The following is a 6,773-nucleotide window of genomic DNA, read 5'->3' on the forward strand; positions in this document are numbered from 1 at the left end:
GGATTACACACAATTGTTTGTATCAGTAGCATGTAATCACTTTACATCTGCACACAAAACAAAGCTTCCCCATTGACATTTTGCTATTGTTAGCCATTAAAGCAAAAATGATAAGCGAAAGGCCACAGTGCCCACATCACAACTGTTCATAACAGAGGCAAAAATATAAAGCAATATTGTTTCAAGCAATATTGAGACTTAAAGGGATAGTTCACCCAAAAATGAAAATTCTGTCATCATTTATAAAAGAAAGATAAGTGCTAACATGATAGCAAAAATATAATGTTAATGTTTTAGGCGATTAAACTGACAGAAAGTTATTTAATCATACAGCAAAAACATCCTTCTTTATTCTTCATTAATGTTCGGCTCATCTTTTTTCTTTTATTCCATAACTTTCTTCTACGCTTCTCAGACTAAAACAATGGGCTGATGGGTAATCATATTACTCTAAAGACTTTGGATTGAAAAATGTTGTTACTGTGGGTAGTGTGTATTGTGAACTAATGATAGCAAAACTGCCAGGAGGGAGCATACAATATGCATACATTAGATAGCAAACGAGTGTGCTGTGAATAAACAGAGAGAGATGAAATCTGCTTAGCATAAGGAGAAAAATGATATTTTCAGACACTGAAAATACTTTATCGCCGCAAATATGTTTATAATGCTACTAATTTAATTGGCTGGAACCAAAACCAGTAAGGTCATGAATGACAGGTTTATGTGGATTAATTTGATCATTTGCAGCTGTGATTAAATAAGACATTTGTGACCCTGGATCACAAAGCCAGTCATAAGTCGCACGGGTGTATTTGTGGCAATAGCCAATATATCGTATCGGTCAAAATTATAGAATTTTCTTTTATGCCAAAAATAATTAGGATATTAAGTAAAGATCATGTTCCATGAAGATATTTTGTAAAGTTCCTACCATAAATATATAAAATATTTATTTTTGTGAGTGAATACAGCACAATCGCCAACATAAATGTACAACTTTAAAGGCGATTTATACTCAATATTTTTGCACCCTCAGTTTCCAGATTTTCAAATAGTTGTACCTCAGCCAAATATTGTCATATCCTAACAAACCATAGCATCAATAAAAAGCTTATTTATTCAGCTTTCAGATAATGTATAAATCTCAGTTTCACAAAATTGACCCATGTGACTGGTTTTGTGGTCACATTTGTATTAAAATTACAAAAAAAAGGAAAGTGAGAATATGGATCAGATTGCATAGTGTATAGTACGACACATCACATTAGTTCACCTCAAAATAAAAATTCTGTCATTATTTACTTATTTTTATGTTGATCCAAACAATCTTAAAAATAAAGCATCCAAAAAGAAGGTTATCACAATCATGCAATAGACTAGAGAGACCATTTTAGGGTCTATAAAGAACCTTCTGTCTAAAGGAAAGGTTCCATGGAGGTTAAAGGTTCTTCACTGAACCATGGATGCAAATAAAGAACCTTTATTTATTTATTTTCGGAATTTTCGTAAAATATTTTTTTTTTCTCGCTGCTTTCTTTTATGCAAAGAGAAGTGGATAGCGACAAGGAACTCTCAAAATACAAACACGTATAACAGGCTTACCATAGTGAATCAGGGTAAGACAAAACCACGTTTTGGAAGAAGGATTGATGATGCATTGACTCATTAAAATTGAGTTAATTTTGAACAACAACAAAAATAAGGTTACACTGAGCATTTCTCTGCGTTATCTCAGGCCATCATCTTTAGATAAGCTCATTTACGGATTTAATAAGCATCTTAACAGTCTCCAAAGCAAGGGTATCACACACATAGAGAGCAGGTAAACGCTTTTTCACACTCTCCCACTCTCCTCACCCACATGTCCATCAACAAAATGAGTTCAGACAGGCAGACGACAGATGAGACTCAAAAAAAGGAAGATATTAGGAGCCGGGTAACCATTAAATCTGGGGGGGGGGGGGCTGTCAGGATTTGCTAAATGGCAAAAGCCAGCGCACGGGTCCGGATGCGCACAACACATTTGTCAGAAGTGATAATGTGCAGGTATGCAAAAGTAATGCTAATCGTGTTATCTGCTACACAGTGGAGAAACTCATGTGGCTGAACAGTGATAAAGCAGCAGTACAGACTCTGCATTTACATTCAAACCACAGAGGTAGAAATATAAAATCCTGATTCAACAAATTCTTTCACCCACTTTACAGCGGAAACATGGACATTCGCTTCAGAGTTATCAGCAGAGTCAGCTCATTTAATGCCTGACTCAAAACCAAAGACCCTTAATCCGGAAAGTACACCCTGATGGCCTTGCCCATCACTTAACACTGAGCTATGATACACATGAGCCTTCAGGGTCTTCACACTGGCTTTAGTCATCAAAGTCTCGTGTGTTGTGGTGTAGTTCACTGTAACTCACTCAATGAATCACAGCAGTGTTTTTATCTTGCTCGGTTTGATGAATTAAAATGAGAATGCCTATTAAATTCCAACAATGTTTAATTTTTCAGTATAAACTGAATGTGCACAGCCTATGGAGTATTTCCATTAATGTTAAATAATATCAATATTTCATACGTTGAATAGTTTTAACCATATTTGAAATGTCACCAACCATTTATTTAATTGATATATTATATAATTAAACTACCGTTTCTAAGTCTCTTATGCTCAACAAGGCTGCATTTATATGATAAAAATACAGTATTATTGTGAAATATTATTACAATTTAAAATACCCGTTTTCTTTTTAAATATATCTTAAAATGTAATTTATTCCTGTGATGCAAAGCTGAATTTTGAGCAACATTACTCCAGTCTTCAGGGTCACATGATCCTTCAGAAATCTATATTTGATCAATATAAAGATCAAAACAACGTAATTTATTGAATCATTTATATCTTTTGTAACAATGTAAAAGTATTTAATGCATCATGGCTGAATAAAAGTGTCTTAAAAATGTCTTGGCAAAATCATGGTGACCATAAGCAGTGATAATTCAATTCAAATTCCAATTCATCGATTGGCTCATTCATAAATTGTGAATTTTGTTCAAACATGAGCAAATGTTATTCTGAAATAAACTGGTCAAGGAAGGACTCGAATGTATTAAAAATAAATAAATAAATCAGCACCCATAATGAGTTCAAGGACGCCAAGATGTGTAAGCTTTAAAGTTCACTTAAACGAGTGTGTCATTGACTAGAGCTCTAGATCTCACAGTGTGAGTCAGTAAGTATGCAGGCAACCAACATACGAAAACAGGAAGTCCAGCGGGGCGCTCCGGCAGGATGAGGAAGAGGCCATCAGGTGGAGGTGACTGTGCTGCTGTGGATGAGGAAAACCATTCCCAGGACGGTCTGTCACTGAGGAAAAGAGCACACAAAGGATGGAGAACACACGTTTATGAGCCAACATCCATGTTCTGTTGCATTTACTTTCAAACCTCTATTCATAAAAGCTGCCAACATTCAACATTTGCTACTATATGCAACTACATATATAAATCACAATCATTTGAAATGCAAAGCAGATTTGGAAACTGCAGAGGAAGACAAAAAATGAAATAAAAGAAAGGAAAATGGCAGCATTTACATTATTTATTGGATATGGAACTGAAAAAACTGAATTTGGGTCATGGATTTAGATCGTATGCAAAAGCAAACCACCAGCTTGCATTCAGATGCTGTCAGTGTAACTTCGGACCCAGAATTCCTGGCGGCGGTTCTGAGGTCACACAGCCAAGAGGTTTCTTCATTTCTCTCAACGGGACCGCAGAGGTTCATCGTCCTCTCAAAGCACATTCTTTATCTCCCATTAGATCAGACCACTGACTGGACCTCAGATGAGAACAACTGAGGTCTTCTGGGAATCTGAGAATATATTATTAACCACAAATAGCATGCATAACCCTTTCATTACAAATACATCAGAAGGAATCGAAAATTCTGTATATTGTCTGTAATTATTAATATATCTTTGTTAGATAAAAGAATGATTTTAAAACACAATGATTACCAACTTGACATAAAAAGCATGAAAACCATCAATCAAATGATTAAAGTTCAATATTTTCATGTACTGTAGTAGACTACACCTAGGTGTAAGCTTACAACCAGGGTTAGTTACTTCAACATGGGTGTTATTCACATATCACTTCCCTCTGATTTTAGGGATAAATTACGGGTAGGGTTAGGACTACATCTTCGGAGCAGTTGGGAACCTCACTGTTAGATTTACAACATCTCGTTTACCAATAGCGCCCTCTTCTGGTTACAACTGCCATTTTTTAAGAAATGAATACTTTTAATTACTTGTAACAATAAAAGTCTTAACTGACACTTAAAAAACTAATTAAATGCTGTTCGATTTATCAAAGAATCCTGAAAACAAGTTTCTCAACAAAAATATTAATATTTTCAACATTGATAAGAAATGTTTCTTGAGCAGCAAATCAGCATATTAGAATGATTTCTGGAGAATCATGTGAAGACCGGAGTAATGATGCTGGAAATTCAGTTTTGCCATCACTATATTATATTTCAATATATATTAAAACAGAAAAAGGTCATTATAAAATGTATTAATATTTCACAATGTTTGCTGTTATTACCTTCATTTTGAACAAATAAATGCAGCCTAGGTGAGCAAGAGACTTCTTCCAAAACCTTACCGACCATTACAGTACAACATACGTTAATGTACTATTTAATGAAAGCAAGGTAATGGCCCTCATTTATCAATCTTGCGTAGAAACGGGCGTATACATGGATTTCTCGGCGACGTCATCACTGCTTGCGCACGCAACCAAGAGGCAAAAGACCCGCGCTCTTCGTACCGGAGTAAAGGGTTCGGCTAGTATGTGTTGTTGCTAAGTCAAAATGCCAAGGAGTTGTAGCCAGTGCTGGGTGCCTGATGTTCAACATTACTATGGGGAAGCATGGTTTTGCCAAAAAAATGCCTTAAAATCATAAGGCTTGGCTTTAATGCCTTGCCTTTGACGAGCACATCCTCAACACGCAAAAAATCCGGTGCAGCATCAAAGTATTTGACAAGCTGCACATGACCATATTAGCACGTAGTATGCATCAAGGGATTTGTATGCTCTAATCATTTCTCTTGTAGCCTATACTTGGTGTCTGAATAAGATAATTATATCAGGCCATACAATTGCTGGCCACTTCTTGTCATCCACAATCCAAAGATCGTCATGTATTGCATAGATCCGGCAAGATCTCACCATTGCTGAGAGTAAGTTTTTTTTTAATATAAATTAGGCTAATCGCCACGTTCGGAGGTACTAAGGGTTCCCACATAATCCATCGTCAAATCTTTGATTTACAGTAAAGTAACGTTATAGGCTATGTGTCATGAAATGTTGCAGGTCGTAACGTAAACAAGGCTAACTTATATAAAAGCAAAGCTCTATAGATGCTGCACTCCTAACATTGGCTATTGCATTACTACATTGCTATAGTCTAACGTTAACATGATAATTCATGCATCACAGTATGTCCGGATTTTAATTCGTAAACAGTTGGACGTTTTACATAATGTTATATTAATATAATATAAACACAAACAAACAGATCCAACTCTGAAATTGCAGTTTATTATTGAGTCAGCAAGAAATTACAAACAATGCGAAATCTAAGTTACGTTAATTACAATGTTCTTTTACAGAACTCGGCATAACAGCTAGCGGTTTTCTGCCTCTTGGATGCGCGCGCATCCGGTATTGTTTGTATACAAGAAACCCGTGTATATATTGGCGTAAGATTATGCTTACACTCCTCTCATCGCCTGATTTATGAAGCTGTGCGTACCTTTGAAATTCTGGTGTACGCAATACCTGCCCTTGATAAATGCCGCGGCTGAAATCGATCGTCATTAGAATAACACGCCCCTATATATTCAAGTCTCCGCTCCCCCCACGCCCTCATTTTACGCCATGGACACACGGAAGACGGCAAATTAAAGAGAAACTTCTTTGAGAAAGAGAAAGCGAAACCAGGGAAGTGGAAAGAAACAAAATTGATTTCTAGATTTTTATTATTAATGACGCTTATTGTTATTTAGAAGAAGAATGTCGTTATTATTATTTGTATTATTATTATTATTTAAAAGAAGAAGAATGGCATTTTTATTATTTTGTCAGTCTGAATTATTTTTTTGGTCATTGAAAGCCTTTCATTTCTAAACCCAGTCCGTGCATACCTGCCGGGCCTAACCCTGGCCTAACCATCGTTTCAAAGAATAGTACAACGGCGAGCGCGTCGAGTATAAACGCCTCGTTCGTTTGGGGAGGTGCGCGCGCAGTCTGCGGAGACTCGCGCTGCGGAGCCAGGCGAAAGTATAAACAAAACGTCAGGTAAAGCGCACAGGCTCGCAACTTAAGGAATACATATGCCTACAATTCAAATGCTTTGGTAAAGTCACACAAATTAAACATTGAAGTCCATGTTGCACAAAAATAAACACTTAATTTTATAATTACTATGTTGCTGTTTTTTTACAGTGGGTCATAATATATTATATCTTTTAGTTTGTCAGTGCGTTTTGTGGTGTTAGGAATTGTTTTTCTGCGCATTCCCGCACTCAAAACGTGCGTACACCACCTCCTGAGCAGGTGTAGGATTTGAGCGTGCCGTACGCCAAAGTCCATATTGATAAATCTCAAAGTCACCGTGGTTTTGGGTGTACGCCCGGTGTACGCTGGAAATTTGGTGTACGCACTTTTGATAAATGAGGGCCAATGACTCTGGTCTCT

At 36.5% G+C, this 6,773-nt stretch overlaps 1 long non-coding RNA gene across 1 annotated transcript; it reads right to left on the reverse strand.

Annotated features, from left to right (window-relative positions):
* Window positions 1–2,866: 2,866 nt before the first annotated feature.
* LOC308695140 lies at window positions 2,867–5,885 on the reverse strand. The gene is made up of 3 exons (XR_014030668.1): window positions 4,617–5,885; window positions 3,673–3,876; window positions 2,867–3,369 (listed from the first exon to the last, which is right to left on the reverse strand). It is a non-coding gene; the product is annotated as an uncharacterized lncRNA (long non-coding RNA).
* Window positions 5,886–6,773: the final 888 nt, after the last annotated feature.

This window comes from Scardinius erythrophthalmus (assembly GCF_964197995.2).
Source record: "Scardinius erythrophthalmus genome assembly, chromosome: 8".
Lineage (NCBI taxonomy): Eukaryota > Metazoa > Chordata > Actinopteri > Cypriniformes > Leuciscidae > Scardinius > Scardinius erythrophthalmus.